Source organism: Fistularia commersonii, chromosome 31 (genome assembly GCF_037954325.1).
Source record: "Fistularia commersonii isolate RoL2024-O1a breed Wild chromosome 31, RoL_Fcom_v1.0, whole genome shotgun sequence".
Lineage (NCBI taxonomy): Eukaryota > Metazoa > Chordata > Actinopteri > Syngnathiformes > Fistulariidae > Fistularia > Fistularia commersonii.
In genome coordinates this window covers 4711181-4726743 of record NC_141314.1, presented here as the reverse complement: position 1 = coordinate 4726743, position 15563 = coordinate 4711181, and the positions used below count along the sequence as shown (strand labels likewise).

Genomic DNA, 15563 nt, shown 5'->3' with positions numbered 1-15563 from the left:
ATGTTTGGCCCTCCTGGATGCAGGTGATTCCTAATTCCCACGTATTTCCAACTTGTTTAATTTGATTTTTTACAGGTAATTGTTATGGAATGAACTGGTTATAATGAACTGATTATTGTTTTCAATATAAACAGTTGATTCATGCTTAAGCAAAATCGAAGCAAATGTTTTTTTTTTTGTTAGATTTTCTGTTTTACGAGTTGATTTCTGGTAAATATAATTTAAATGCTTAAAAATATGATATTTTTAAGCATTTTGCCTGTGTCTCACCACTTCATCTTTTTTCCTTTATTTAATTTTCTTTTTAACCTCAAAACAAACCTTTATGCAACAAACATGAATTGTTGCTTCTGTGTATAGATTAAATCCCTGTTACTAATAATTTTATTTTAATGTTAATTTGGTTATTTCAGGCATATCTTCATTTAGTGTTCAGGTAGTTAATGCAAATTTTTGGGCTAATCCCAATTGTAAGCGACAGCCTTTTGATTTCATTCATTCAGTCATTCACTCTCTAGACCTTTTATCCTGCACTTGGGGTTGTGGTCCCAATTTCGGGTCTCCTGGGATTCCGTAGTGTGGGAGGAGCCTGGAGAACCCTGAGGAACCCCATGGAGACACTGGAGCCTCCACACAGGAAGCAGCCCTTTGGGAATCCAACCAGGGACCTCCTTGCCGCAAGGGAATTCCAGTCAAATAGTAAGGCAATTTATTTCTATTAAGTTTTTCCCTTAATTTAGTAAAAAAAGAAAAAAGAAAAAAAGCAATCACATCAAGAAATATTAGAATTTTTCCAGAGGTGGACAAAATGGTCTCCGGCAGCTCCCACCACCTGAGCACGGTGGGGATGAGACTCTCCCAAACCTTCACGCGTAGCACAATGAGAGCGGACTTGCCGAAAGTTGCTGAGCGGAGCGGAAGGCGAACATCTGGCGGGGACAGATACGCCGCCTCAGACCTCCAACCCCGGCGGATAAACAAAACCGCCCGTCGTCGTGATTTATGGGGCCCGTCACCCGCCGGACGGCCATTATTGCCCCCTGAAAGGAAGCCGCGAACGTGTCCATATTTCTGCTTTTTCCACAGGTACCGCACGACTCACTGTTTGTCAGCGCGCCATCTCCGCGCCAGCGCTGTAAATCATCGGCGGCGAGCACAAGAAGCGGGACGGCGCATCGGGAGACGCGTCTTTGTGTCTCGGCGCTTTATGGAGCCATTAATCACAGCGCTCCTCAACGTTAGCAGGTAATTTATGGCTTCAATTCACCGCCGCGATCGTCACGTGGGCCGGGATGTTCATTGTTGTGTCACGCCGTTCTCTTATTGATGCTACCTGACGGACGGCGGGGGGGGGGGGGGGGCGGCGGAGGAGTCCCCGGAGTCCCCGGGGCCCCCGGGGGCCGGTCCAGGGCTCATCAGCTCCGCTGTCTCGACGCTTTCAGAGGTCACTAATGGCTTCCAGGTGTCTATGCCTGGGCGGGGGGGGGGGACGTTAGCTGCTGACTACCTTAATCACATTTCCAATATTGTGATTGTAAGAGGTGTCAGGCCCTGACGCAGGATGGCAGAGCCCGGGAGGCCGTGGGACACACACACACACACACACACACACTCACACCTGGATTGACCTTTCAACACTACTGAGCCCCCGATAAGATAAGATAGACTTTATTGATCCAACGATGGGGAACTAAGGTAGATAACCAATAAATCAAGAGGTAACCTTCTACAAATCATGATGGTTTTTGGCTGATTTTCAGGGTTTTTGTTGTTCGTCTGAAAGGATCTGAAGAGTTTAATGTTTTAGTGATTCTTGCAGATTTTAAAGTTTTTAATTTTCCTTTTTTTAATCTTATATTGTAGGTTTTTTTTTGTATTCTCCAAAGTTTTGACTCTTTCCCTGAGATAATTTCCTGCAATTATTTAGCTGAATTCCCGCTGTTTTTTTTTTTTTGTCGTAATATCTAAACTATTGCATGTTTCAAGGTAACTTAGGGGATCTTTTTTCTTTTTTCTTTTCAAATTTTATATATTGACAACAAAAATGCGTCCTTTAAATGGTTGCCAGACTTCTTGTTAAGGGCATTTTTTTTTTCTTTTTTTTAGATATTCATCATGTTTTTTCTTTATCTTTGTCATCTTTAACCCTCTCCAGGCAGATGTTGCAGATTTGCGACAGCTAAATGCTACTTAGCTAATTACGCCACAACTTAATTTGAGCCTGAGAGGGTTAAAACTGAAAGAAATTAGTTCAGGCAGATCAAAAGAAATAAATTACAAAAAAGAGCAACCAAAATGACAACACCAGTTTTTATAAAAGACTGAAAAGAAAAATGGAATTCAAAATGATTTGTTCAGAATTCCAGACAAAAAGCAGGCTTTTTCCAATCATGTTAAGTTGTTTGACTTCTGAAAAACACTTTGGCCTCTGACTCCAGAAACAACTGTGTCCCATCTCTTTTTCAAATAAATCTATGATTCGTCGGGAACAAAAGAAAGGCGGATTTGAACCGAAAAAGAATCAGAATCACGATAATTTATTGAGTGTGATTGACAATTGAGTCCTGCTCTCTGTCACCCCCTGAGGATAAAAGTGGTACTACAGGAGGACTGAACACTGACGGGGAGAACAATTCTGATTCCAAATGGAAAAACAGGGGATGGGGCTAATCATCCTATATTTTCATGTGGTCGATGTTGTCCCGACGAACAAATGCCACCTCTGCTTTTAATTGAATCACTTTCTTCCCAATTTGACCGCCAGGTTTAGTTTGAATTAAAACGGACATAATGTTTCTTATCCTCAACCTATTGCCGGCCTGCCTTTTGTTGAGAGCGGCACTTTATAAATAAAGTTATTGATTTTTTTAAATGTTCCTTAAACGGTTAAATCCCTCTTTCTGTCTATGTTGTTTTCAATTCAAAGCCAAATGTTGGCCAGGAGCGATCTGGTGCTCTGACCTCTGACCCCTCCCCTGACAGCAGCCAAGCCGTGACATCACCAGCCCCCACCCGCCGCTGCCGCCAGTGCATCCGGGCTGAGAGATGAGATCTCGCCGCCGTCAGGAGATGAAAAGACGGCGTGCGTCCAGCTCCCATTCATCACTTTTAGCCGAGTATCGATCAGCTGACCGGGAGATTTACGCCGCCTCTTACGATGATGGCGGCGGGGTTTGACCCGTTTGCTGGCTAAAAGCCTCTCAGCCTGGCGGCGGTTCAGCACCTTCGCCCCCCCAGACATGACGGCCCGATGAGATACGCTGACGGATCAATCATGTGGAGCTGCCGCCAACACCGCCGCCCGGCTATTGGCGAGAGAAGCCGCTGACTCGGCCCTTTGGACAGATAAACATGTCGGCCATAAGCACCTGGAACATGCCGCCGCCTGATTGGACATCAGACTTTAAGGACAGGATTTACAGACGACCCCAGTCAGCAGGATGGTTGCGGGAGTCAGCACAGGCACCGGCGAGGTATTCCATATTGGAATTATAATTGAATCAGACGGTTGTGTCGGAGCGGAGCCTCTGTTTTGGTAGTTCTTTATTTTAGGCTACTTCCTTATGCTAATGCTCACTTCCAGGCGCTTTCCAATGCTAATTACCTTTGATGTCAATGGAGGATCATTAAGGCCTGCGATGAGACTTCAGATGTTCTGCAGTGTGCTCAAGGTCAGGGCGTGGAAACCAGCCAGTTACCAAACAGTTACCTTAACCAGTCACCTTAACCAGATGTGAACCAGGAAGTTACGGACTTGTTGTCTACGAGCAACCACCGCATCACCAGCAAGTGATGTTAGCTACCAGTTACGAGGGAACTATTTGAAATTTGCTGAAAAATAACCAAAATTAATCAGAAAGTCACCCGAAACTATGACCAGGCACTGACCCTTATAGCAGTGGCTAGGTACCAGCAGTTTAACTGGTAGTTACACTGAGGTTACCTGCAAATGTTCAGTTTGTAACCTAGGAAAAAGAAAATTGCCTGAAGTGACTTGAAGAATGGTGGTACGGTGGCGCAGTGGTTCCCACTCCCACCTCACAGCAAGATGGGCGGTGTTGGGTATCCTCATTGTGTGGAGGCTCCATTTTCTCCACCTGTCTGTGGGGTTCCTGCAGGTTCCTCCCACAGTCCAAACACATGCTAAATTGTCCAGACAGGTGAATGGAAGTGATATGATGAGTGAATGAGGGGTGGATGGTTGCATGTCTCTATGCGGCCCTGTGATCGACCGGTCCAGAGTGAGCCCCGCCTCTCGCCCAATGACAGCTGTGATTGGCTCCAGCAACCCCGAATGCAGGATACGCGGTTCAGATAACGAATGACCAAATGAACAGATGGATAAATGACACGTAAACAGTTCACTTCTCGCCGTCCCTTCGCATTTCGAGCGGAGCTCCGTGCGTTTTTTTCACTCATCGTGGAGTAGCTGACAGAGCGCGGCTTCCCCCCGGTGGATCTGAGAGAGGAACATCCCCCACCTCCAGTTCTCCTCCCCCTCCGCCCCCTCTTACCCCCCGGCCCGTCGTCACGTCCCTCCAGCTCTGGTTAAAGATCAGAGGGTCTGAGAGGCCGGCTGACGTTTTCTCTGCTGGAAATGACAAAGTTCCTGAACCGGGGGGAACTCGTTAGAGCCCATGGTGTGTCTGTGTAAGTGTGTGTGACTGCGTGTGTGTGTGTGTCCCTAGAGCAGCGGGGTTGTGTTTGCGTGTCGCCCACATGCGCTGGATTTCTGCTCGCTAATCAGGCGGAGAAGCTTCCAGGCTGGAAAATGAGAAGCGGCTCCCGACCCAATTCAGTGGCCGTGCAGATCTTACACACCTCCGTTATTCATCTCCTCCTTTTTTTTTTCCTTCCTCTCTTTTTCTTTTTGCCTCGTACCGCAAGCTCTATCCTCCCCGGTGTCACGATGAAAAGAGGACTGCCGGGAAAACATAAACGAGTAAAAATCACTCGATGATCCAATTCAGCTGTAAAAATTGATGAAATACTTGGAACCACTACAAAAATAAAATCTGGATAAACAACCTCATGCTAGAAATTAAGTTGAAATCCAATGGGCTCATGAAACTATTGAAAAAACACACACATACATATATGTATATATGTGCACATATATATGTATATATGTGCGTCATATGTGTTTCTTGAAAAAAATCTTGTTAAATAGAAAAAAGAGTTTAAAAATAACACTGACATTAAAATAAACATGAACTGCCTCCTTAAAAAAAAAAAAAAGTCTCGAGTGATTCCCCGATTTCCTCGCCGGCAGGGCAGCTTATGCAGATTCCCCCCCTCCCCGGCGGCGAGGCGAGAGTAGCGCCCACCGTCCCGCTTTATTTGTCTCCTCCGCTTTTTTTTTTTTTTTCTCCCAGCCTCGGAATTTTCCGGGCTTAATGCTCTCCGGTGTCTCCGACGCGGCGAAAACAAATGAGGACGGCAAATCTGCGCTGCCAAGTGGATTTACTTTTATCTGCCGTATCACCTCGCTCCCCGGACGCTCGTCAGATTAGAGCGAGCTGCGATATTGGATCTGTTCTGTCAGCGCCGACCACGACGCCCCGCTGACTTCGCCCTCACCATAAATCTGACACGCTCCTTCTTTTTGCCCTCCGCCGGCTGCTCCGCGCCCCCCCGCTGTAATCTCCCCTCCGCCGCTCGGCCTCCTCTTCCTCTTGGAGGAGCCCCGGGAGAGGAAGAGATCATTTTTGGATTTTAAATGTTTGATGAGCTCCTTGACAGGGTTTCATGAGCCGGCTCAGAGCAGCAACCCCGCAGGGAGGTCACGACCCCTTGACCTTTCAACCAAGGAGGTCAAAGTGTTTTCTGTGGAGATACTTGGAAATGGACGTCCTCATCCTTTTTTTTTTTTTTTTTTTTTTTTTACACTTTTTTTATTTACATCTTTGCAAGCTGCAGCCGGGTTCCAGTCATGGACAGGGGGGATAAAAAAATTTAAAATGATAAGAAATAAAACCTCCCTCTTTCTCAGTTTCCCCAACTGAGAGACGGGGCTTAACCTGGTTACCTGTCAATCACAGGGACACATATGGAGATGTCCAACCGTTCGCTCCGTCACAGACAATTCAGGCGTCTCATTGGTCAGAAATGTTAGATCCCAGCTAGAAGGTTCCTGATTCGACAACTTCTTTCCGTCTCCCTCCTGTCAAAGCAAGCCTCGAGCTAAGCTAACCACCAGGAGCAATGTGGAATATGTGGGCGACTCGTAGGTGTCCGTAGGTGTGAATGAGAAAGGACAGATGCGAAAATATGAAAATATTAAACAAAATTGACCGAATTTGATTGAAAAAAGCAAGTTTGACAGGAAAAGATCTACAAAATCAAGCTAAGTAATAGGGAACCTCTGTTTCTCTTAAAGTTTACTGAAGTAGCTTAAAGTACAAGAAATGAAGAAATTAACCAAATATTGTTCAAACATATTTGAACTTGGCCCCTTTTAATGCTAATATCTTTGTAGAAAACGGTTTGACGAGGAGTCCAAGAACCCACCCACCCCCCCTCTCCGCACCGAGCCGTTGGATCGATCCAAAGCTGCGCCTTCTGCCGCGGCCTCGTCACGGACGCCTGGGAGCGGGAATGTAATCCGCCGCTCCGGCAAAATTCCACAAAGCAATATCAGCCGCTGATCGCATCACTTCCTGCTGGGAAGAGCAATATTTTCTGTCATATTCCTCCAATCCTCAGAAAAGCCCACCACCTCCCCGCCGCCCTCCCTCCCCCGTCTTATTGGACACGGCCAAAGGACTCGAGTGCTGACGCTCCGTTTCACCGGCGGCCCGCCGGCTCCTCTCCGAGCCTCCTCTGGGAGAAAATAGTTCCCGCGCACCATCTGTCACCTAATTTGATTAATTAGCCGTCGGTATCGCCGTCGATGGCCCCCCGCAAAGGCACCCCCCACCCCCCAAACAACTCGCTGGCGGCGGGAGTGGGGGCGCCGGTCCGTCTGTCCCACGCAAATACCTCGCTCGCCAGTCGGAGTATGACGGAAATTCAGGGGTTGATGGAGAAATTATGGTACTTCAACAGGGGAAGAGGAAGATGAAGAGGCGAGACCCCCTCCCTCTATCTTACATGTCAAATCCCTTCTTTTTTTTTTTTTTTTTTATTGATACATTTCCTGTTTCTGCCTTTTTCAAATCATTTTTCAGATTTTGTCCGTTCAACCCGAGGTTTGAAGTATTCTGAGTATTTTTATGGATTTTTAAATGTGCATTTTTTCTGATGTGGTTCTAGGTATGTGGTGGGGTTTCAGTATTTGTTTGGATATTTTTCTGGACCTTGAGTGGTTTATTATATATTTGGGTGTTGATGAATATTTATTCATAGATAATTTATTGTTTGAGGTGTTCAGCTATATTTTTCAAGTACCCAAGAGATATTTTTTGTGGATTTAAGGTGTATTTTTAAGTGTGTGAGGCTTTTTATGTATTAATTTTTTAGGATTTTACAGTTTATTAATATGCATTTGGAGGTTTATGAGTTTCGATGCAGAATTTTTTTCAGGATTTTCAGCTGTATTTTACAAGTTTTCAAGCAAGGTATTTCTCTCGGTTGTGGGTGTCATTCTAAATATAAGGGCAATAATATAATGTTTTTTAAGATGAATGTTTTTTTAAAAAAATCTGGATATGACCATTTTTTTCTGAAAGTTATATTTTTTTAGGCATTGTTTTCAGTATATTTGTGCAACATGTATATGTGGTGTTTCTAAGTTTTCATCTGGACATTTTCTGGATTTTCAGGTGTACTTTTTAAGTACCGGAGAGATATTAAGTATTCAGATATCATCTGGATTTGAGGTGTCTTTTCATGTATTTGAGTTTTTTTTTTTTTTTTCAAGTAATCAGATATTTTGTCTGGAGTTTCAGGCGTTTTTTTTTCCAGTTTTTCATTTATATAAGTTGACGTGTTTATTTTTCTGGGTTCGAGTTTCTTTTTTGTGTTTGAACCGTCATACTTACGTCAAGTAAGTATACGTCATACTACTTTTTGCTGACTCGTCTTTGTCTCACGACTTCTTCCAGGTTCAGCCCGATGAATTACAAGCTTGCTGTTGAATTTCTGGCAACATTTTGACCCTCAGGTATGTTTTGGGCAATCTGGCGGTTATTTTTATCTTGGTTTGACGTTTTGATTTTTTTTTTTTTTTTCCTGACTTTTTTTTTATTTATTTATTTATTTTTAAACCCATTTCATCCTTTTTCCCTTCCAACTCCCTTCTACTCTGATTCTACCCAGATGTGCTTTCTTATCTTTTCAGTCATTTTTCTGATTTCAATCAAACCTGGAACTTTTCCCTTTTTCCAGTAAAAAAGAAAAAACTCTCACCTTTTTAATTCTATTCAACCATCTTTTTATTCACATCTATTTCATTGTGTATTTGTGTTTTCTTTCTAGTTATTTTTTTCCTGGACTTGTGAAGCTGCCGTTTCCATGGCAGCTTCACATGTCCGGGAAAATGTCACGTCACCCGATTTCACTTGGGATCTCCTCACCTGGTCTGTCTAAGAGCTGTGTGTGTGTGTGTGTGTGTGTGTGTGTGTGTGTGTGTGTGTGTGTGTGTGTGTGTGTGTGTGTGTGTTTGGATACCGGTGACATCCTCCCCATACACAGACACACACACACCAACACAGTAGTCTAATCTGATGATCTCACAGTCTCACCTGTTCAGTAACAACAGGTTGATCTTATACACACACACACACACGCAAACACACACATTCTGCCCCAAACTCAGTTTCAGTCGATTGCGACATTCTTTTTCTTTTAAATGTGTCTTTTATTTTGGTGGTCTTCACACACACACACACACACACTTACACACACACACCCGAGAGCTCTCTTCCTGCCAGAGGCTGTGAAAAACAGCACATTTTTCATTAACAGGATTACTGTCCAACAATATAAATACAGACGAGTGTGTGCGTGCGTGTGTGTATTTACGTGTTTGTGTGCGTGCGTGCATGTGCATGCTGGCGCCCAGTCTGCCAGTGAATTTAATCACCAACCATTCCCCTCTTTTCTTTCTTTTCCGCCGCCAAGACGTGAGCCAATCAGCCTCCACCAATATGTGCAACGTCTCCGTGCCAGAACCGGCTGGGATCCTGGACGGGTGTTCGCCGGGGGGGGGACGAGGGCGGACGCCATTTTTTTTATTCCTTCGGCCTCCGAGGTGGCGCCACCACTCACCCGCTCGCCGGCCAGAGAGCCTCCCGTGGTCCGTTTTTTTGATCGACAGCTCTTTTTCGGTCATTTTACTGATGGTTAAAAGAAAACTGTGCAAAATCGCAATTATTATTTAGATTATATAATATTATAAAAATAAATATGTTTCAGAATTTTTACTGTTAGTGGTCTCACAAATGAAACAATAATATTCAAAATTATTAACAAAATTATTATTATCAATAATAGCAGTTTTGGACGATTTGATTTTTTCAGGATTTATAAGAGGGTTTATGCTAATTCAAGGAAAACTCTTATCAATTCTTTTTATTTTTATCATTTATTCATCGGTAGATCATTTTAATTTTCTGACTGTTTCAGTATATTAATGTGTGTGGTTGATTTATTATTATTATTATTTTCTTTTATTTTTGTACAGATAACTCTTTACTGATTCATTGGAGCTTCTTTGCTCCGTCTTCGATGATCGAAGAACCTGGGCTTCTTTCTTTTTTTTTTTTTGTCTTATTGATTAATCAAATCAAAACAAATGATTTTTATTTTCAGACACCCTATTGTAATTTTTCCAAATTCCCTCCAGTTTTTTTTAACCAGTCATTTTTGACCAGTTCATTTATCAATTTTAATAATTTTTTCTCCCCGAGATCTATTTGTCAAATGTTCTTACTTACTATTACTTACTATATTTTTACAATTTTTTGGGCAGATTTTTACGCGACTTATTAAAATATTTACTTTATTCTTCTTGAGTTTACCTCTCCTTATTCATATTTATCTCATATTTATTTCCGTGCAGGTTTCAAGCTTTATTTTCATTTCCCCCTGCAGGTTTATTTTTTTTTCCTTTTTTTTTTTCCCCCTCACTGATTTCTTGTTGATTTCCAGTGACGCCTTGCCAGGGTCTTGCGAGTTCCTCGACAGGCTTTAAGGTGATTTATTTCTCATTATAACCTAATTTCTTGCTTATTTTTAGCTGATATTTTCCCCTCGTTTGCAGGTGGTTTCTTGGCACCCCGGAGTCGTGCAGCTCGTTACAAAGGAGGAAAAAAAAAAAAAAAAGCAGAAATGAACAGCTCATCCCTGCAGCTGATGGAGATTTGTGTCTCTGCCGCTTCAGACTCATGAGTTTTGTCGCTTTTTAAAGTGGCGGCTCGAGTCGGCAGATGGAAGGATAGAGCCGGCGCGCAGGAAAACCCTGGTTTTCTGACAACACGCACAGAAAACGCCCGCTTGTGGCGTCCGCTCGATCGATAGCTTCCTTCTAACCAACCCGCTTGTTTCATGCAGCTGCTCCGGGATGAACTGAAGGCCGAGCAGAGCGAGAGGGCGGAGCCGTCGGGTTGATGGACGGCCATCATAGGAGCGACGAAGCTGGACTCTACGGCGACGAATGTTCTACCAGATGAGCCACAGCCGCACTCCACCATTGACTGTAAATGAGAATGTATGAGAATGAGAGGGTGAATGGTTGTATGACGAATGAATGAGAGTTGTTGGTCGTACGTCTCTATATGTCGTGCATGTGATGGGGAACGGTTGTGTCATTGTATCGATTGTCCGATCCTGTGAAAATTGAATGATTCACGGATTACGTGAATGAGTGAGCAAATGGTCGCACGATCATATGACGTGTGAATGAGAGTGAACGTTCTAGTCACTTCATGACGTGATAAAGAGAGACTGAATGGTTGCATGTCTATATGACATGTAAATAAGAGGGTTAAAGTTCCTGCGTCTATTACATGTGAATGGGTGTTCTTTTTTTTAATAATTCTATTTTTTTTAACCTGTTATGTCCCTTTTTTTGCTTTCTTTTGGATCTATGATTTTTCTGTATCTGTATATTCTGATTCTGCGTCCTTGAGTGTTGAATAAGGCGTCTAAAATCAAATGTGTTCTTTCTTTTTTCTCTATATCAGCCTGTTATGGACAGCGGGGATAGGCTCCGGCCGCCCATAACCACAGGATTAGCAACATAGAGAATGAATGAATGAATGAATGAATTCTGACATTTAGACTGATGTCATCTATTGCTAATTCCTAGGTAGAACTTCGGGGTTTCTCCTACAGCTCGCCCCCCCCAACCCCTTTAAAATGACACTTCCAGGCAGCGTCACGACCGGGAGCGGCGGCGTTGGCCGCCACGGTTTTTCAATGTGTGACACGCCTCCATCCCGTTGTCGTGGCAACTTCCTTTGAACTCTTCCTTTCTCCCGGTTGCATCAGCGAGATGCGAGGGAGATAAATCAACCGCTCCCCGGCTAAGGAACGTCAAAAAGCGTCGCCGCTTTCATCTGACGCCCGCTAAAGCCCGCCGCTCCCTCTGCTTTTCATGTTTCCTCTCCGTGGGCCATCCCCCCCCTCCACGTGCCCGGAGCGGCTAATCCTTCGAAAGCGAGCGCAGGTTTAGCCGCCGCCACCGTCACCGGGCTCGCGGCTCGCTGTTACCCCTCCTAAACTTTTAGCGTGGATCCATCAGAGGCCAGCAGTTTTGGTTTTGTTTTTTTTTTTCCCCCCTCTCGCTAAGAAATGAACGAAGGGATTGCCTAAGAAAAGCCAGCCTGGTTTTTTAACTAATGAAAAATGGGAAACAATGTAAGGTGACAGAAGCAGAACCTGGAGTTTTGAACAGGGCTCTTCTTGTGTGGATGTTCTCCCACCAGGTTTTCTCCATGTTCTTCTGCCTGAGAAAGGGACTCCGCTCAGACAGGTTTGAGACCATGGATGCTCCGAACAAGAAGAACCCGGGCATGGAAAGAATTATTAATGGGACTTGTCCTGTGTTAGGATCAGTAAAGGTAATATTCCTCATGTGGAGAAGCGAGAACCTTCACAAAAGTTTTGACCGGATCATAGTGTGAATCCAGACGTCACACACGATCCAGACGTAAGCTCTGTTGCCTCGCAAAAAGAAGATTATGGGTTCTTCTCTCCGGGTTCCCTCCATGTTCTCCTTCCTGAGTTCTCCTGAGGTTCTCCACCTCCCTCTCACAGTCCAAACACATTCAGCAGGTTAATTGAAAGCTCTAAATTGTACTGTCGGTGTGAAGCCAGTGGTCGGGGGTGTGTGTGATTTACAGCTGACCTGTCCCTGTTAAGTGTGTGTGTGTGCGTATGTGTGTGTTTGTGTGTGGTCTAAGATGTTTCATTGTCTACTGTTGGCTCTCCTGATGAGCTTTCCCGTCCCGATGTGATTTCTTTCTTTTTTTTGTTGTTGTTGTTTGCTATTTAATTTCTCACTTCATTTTCCGGCAGTTTCTCTCTCGATTCTATTCTGTTGATTCATCTCGTCGCTCCCGTCGAATCAGCCTGGAGTCGGATGAGTGGCGGTGGCGGCGGCCATGTTTTATTCATAGCGGGTCGCCTTGACAGCGTCCGGGCGGCGGCGCTCTGACAACGGCGAATTGGGGGAAGGGGGGGGAGGCACAGGACGACGGCTGGATGTCTCATTTCCCGGGCGGCGCTGATAAGCTCCAGTCAGAAGGTTTAAATGGCGCTGACAGGTGTCGGCCTCCAGCCTTCACTTTCTATCGCCCCGCCGCTAATTCGACCCCTCCACCCCCGCACTCTCCATTTGTCGCTCCGCATTTCATTCCCCCTTTCATTTGGAGTCGCTCATTCCCCGCGGTTGATTGTTGTTGCCCGCGGCGATGTCGTTGTCACGGCTGAGCGGCGGCGTGTTTGTATAAATTCTCAGTTTTTTTTTTTTTTTTTATGCTTTTGTCTTTTTCCCGGTTCGGCTGCAAAGCTGCCGTTTGTAAAGAATCGCAGGAGGAGGGGGAAGAGGAGGAGGTTTTCTATATTCTGTCGGCTTTTATTTCCTGCTATTTACCGCCGAAACTGTTCGGAAACCGCTGAAAAATAAACATTTTTAAATCGCAAAAAGCATCAGCAAGAAACCCAGCCTGAAAAATCAACCCGAGTTGAGAGATCCCCCCCTGAGAACCCCCGCGACTTTTAAAAAGTTATTTATTTATTTATCCGTTCATTCAAAAAAAATGGCTCATAAATTCGTAATAACCCTCGCGAGGTCGGAAATCTCACGAGATCAGTCTGCGGTTTGGAGGATTTCACCCTCATCTGGTTGACCGGTGCCGATCTGTAACCTTTGACATGAACCTTGGGAGGGTGGGGCTTGTCAGGAAAGCTTGTCGGCGCCACCTTGAATCACCTGACCAGAGTGTTGGGGTCAGCGGGGAGCTGAGAGCGGCAGAAATCCTGCTCGCCGTGTCGGTTCATCCACATATGGCTGTCCGACCCCCTCCCCACTCCCCCCGCCGGGACTGGATCAGAGCATAAATGCATCACAAGCAGCTGGGATGTTGGTAAGGTCACCATCAGCAGGTTTGCGTTCTGCTTACACCCGATTAGCTCGGTTTCACGCGCAAACAACCGGTCGGCAGCTGGCGAGCCTCCCCCGCGGCGCCAACCTGCCGGTGTTTGAGGCGGACGGTCCCGACGAGGTTCCCCGAGCGTTGACAGACCAATATATCAGTGCGGGGTTGTAAACAGGGGCGGCGTTGCGTTCAGGGGCCAATTTAGAGCCTGCAGATGAGAGCTCTGCAGAGTGTTAACATCTCCTGCTTCTTCTGGAGCTAAAGCAGAAGCACAAGGCTAATTTTTGTCCTAAAAGCGAGGTCAGCGTGATGATCCTGACATCCTCAAACAGGCGCTTTTAAATTTTTATTTTTTTTATTTTTAATGTCTTTTCAGCTCAAACATCCCCTTCCTTTTTGTTTTTTCTTTCTGTCTTCCTGCACGACACGTCTTGAATCCGCCTTCCGGTCGATTGATTTTAAAAAAGGAACCCTTGAACAGCTTTTGTACCTGACTTCCTGCCTGACTTCTACTTTCGTGCCCAACTTCCTGCCCGATTTCTTACTTTTGTGCACGATTTTCTGTTTTTTTCGCCCACCTTCCTGCTTTTGTGCCCAACTTCCTGCTTTTGTTCCGGACTTCCTGCCTGATTTCCTGCGAAGCTTCATAGCTTGCTAGTGGGAAGTTAATTAATTGCCAGGCATTAATGCAACCTTTCTCGTTCAAATGTTCCTCCTTCGCTTACTCTGTGTTTGATGAGATGATGGATGAGAGTGAGAGACGCCTCGATGCTCCTCAACTGGAGAGGAACCTTCAGACACGACACCTCCCAATTAGAGCTCCTACCTGTTGGAGTTAACGGTGCATCTGGATAAGGCAGGGTTTAATGTTACTTGTCTGGTGTTAAGTGTGTGCGTGTGTGTGTGTGTGTGTGTGTGTGTGTTGAACGGCACCGGCTAGATTTAGCCAAGGACCTTTAAAACCCGCTAAATTGGTGAATATGTTGTAAGGAGGTTGGCAGGCAAGATGTCCTCGTCATGGAAGGTGTATGTGTGTGTGTGTGTGTGTGTGTGTGTGTGTGAGAGAGAGCGACCATGTGTGTGTGGGGGGTGAGAAACATCACTGCTGTTGATTGAGCTCATTTTGAGTCTCTTTACATTCAGAATAACCTCAATCAAGACATGATGATGTTCTTCAGCCTGAAAGTTGTTATTCCTTGCCTCTCCCTTACGTCCATACTTCTGCTTCCCCCCTGCTCTTTGCTTCCCCTCCATCCACAGATTCACCTGCGTCGTGGCTGACACTCAAACACAGCTCTGAAAAGTGTTCTGCATTTATTTTTAGATGATTTCAATTTTTTTTCTGGTCAATTTTATATCTGCATTTTACTTTTCATTTGGAGCGTTAGGCATTCCAGTGTCAGGACAGTTTTGCTGAAAATCTTTTGAGTTTTTTTTTTTTTTGGTAATCATTTTTGATCATTTCTTCTGTTTATCCCTTTTGGTTAATTTTTATAATTCGGTCTTTAGGTGGTGGCCTTCGCCAGGTGGTCTTCTGAGGATCACTACGTGGTCACCTCCTCCAGGTTCTCATTGAGTCAACACCTCCGGGTGGTCAACTCCTCCTATCCTTCAGGTGGTCACCTCCCTATGGAGGTGAACTCCAGGTGGTCCTCAGGGTGTCACTCATCCAGGTGCTCATCACCCTGGACCACATATTCCAGTTGGTTACCTTCTTCAGGGAGTCACCTCCAGATGGTCGCCTCCTTCAGGGTGTCACCTAGAGGAGGTTTGTCACTTCCTCCCATGTTTCCACTTCCTCCTAGTTCCCCATCACCTCGGAGTCGCTGTCGAGCTATCTCCTTCTTCTTCTGACATTCTCTCACTAGTTTTCCCACCAAATTATTTCTCCTTGACTTACAGCTGATTTCTCAGGGATCCTCCCCACCATCTCAACCCCCCCACCGTCGCCTCCTCACCTGGGAGAATTCCTCAACATTCCCTTTGGTTTTTTTTTTTTTTTTTTTTTTTTTTTTTTTT

The 15563-nt window shown here is 45.0% G+C and overlaps 1 long non-coding RNA gene across 1 annotated transcript; it reads left to right on the top strand.

The window, feature by feature from the left end:
• The first annotated feature begins 518 nt into the window (after positions 1-518).
• On the top strand, positions 519-10287 carry LOC147215639 (uncharacterized). Its single transcript, XR_015109237.1, has 6 exons — positions 519-699; positions 798-1245; positions 8046-8104; positions 9064-9238; positions 10093-10136; positions 10205-10287. It is a non-coding gene; the product is annotated as an uncharacterized LOC147215639 (long non-coding RNA).
• Positions 10288-15563: the final 5276 nt, after the last annotated feature.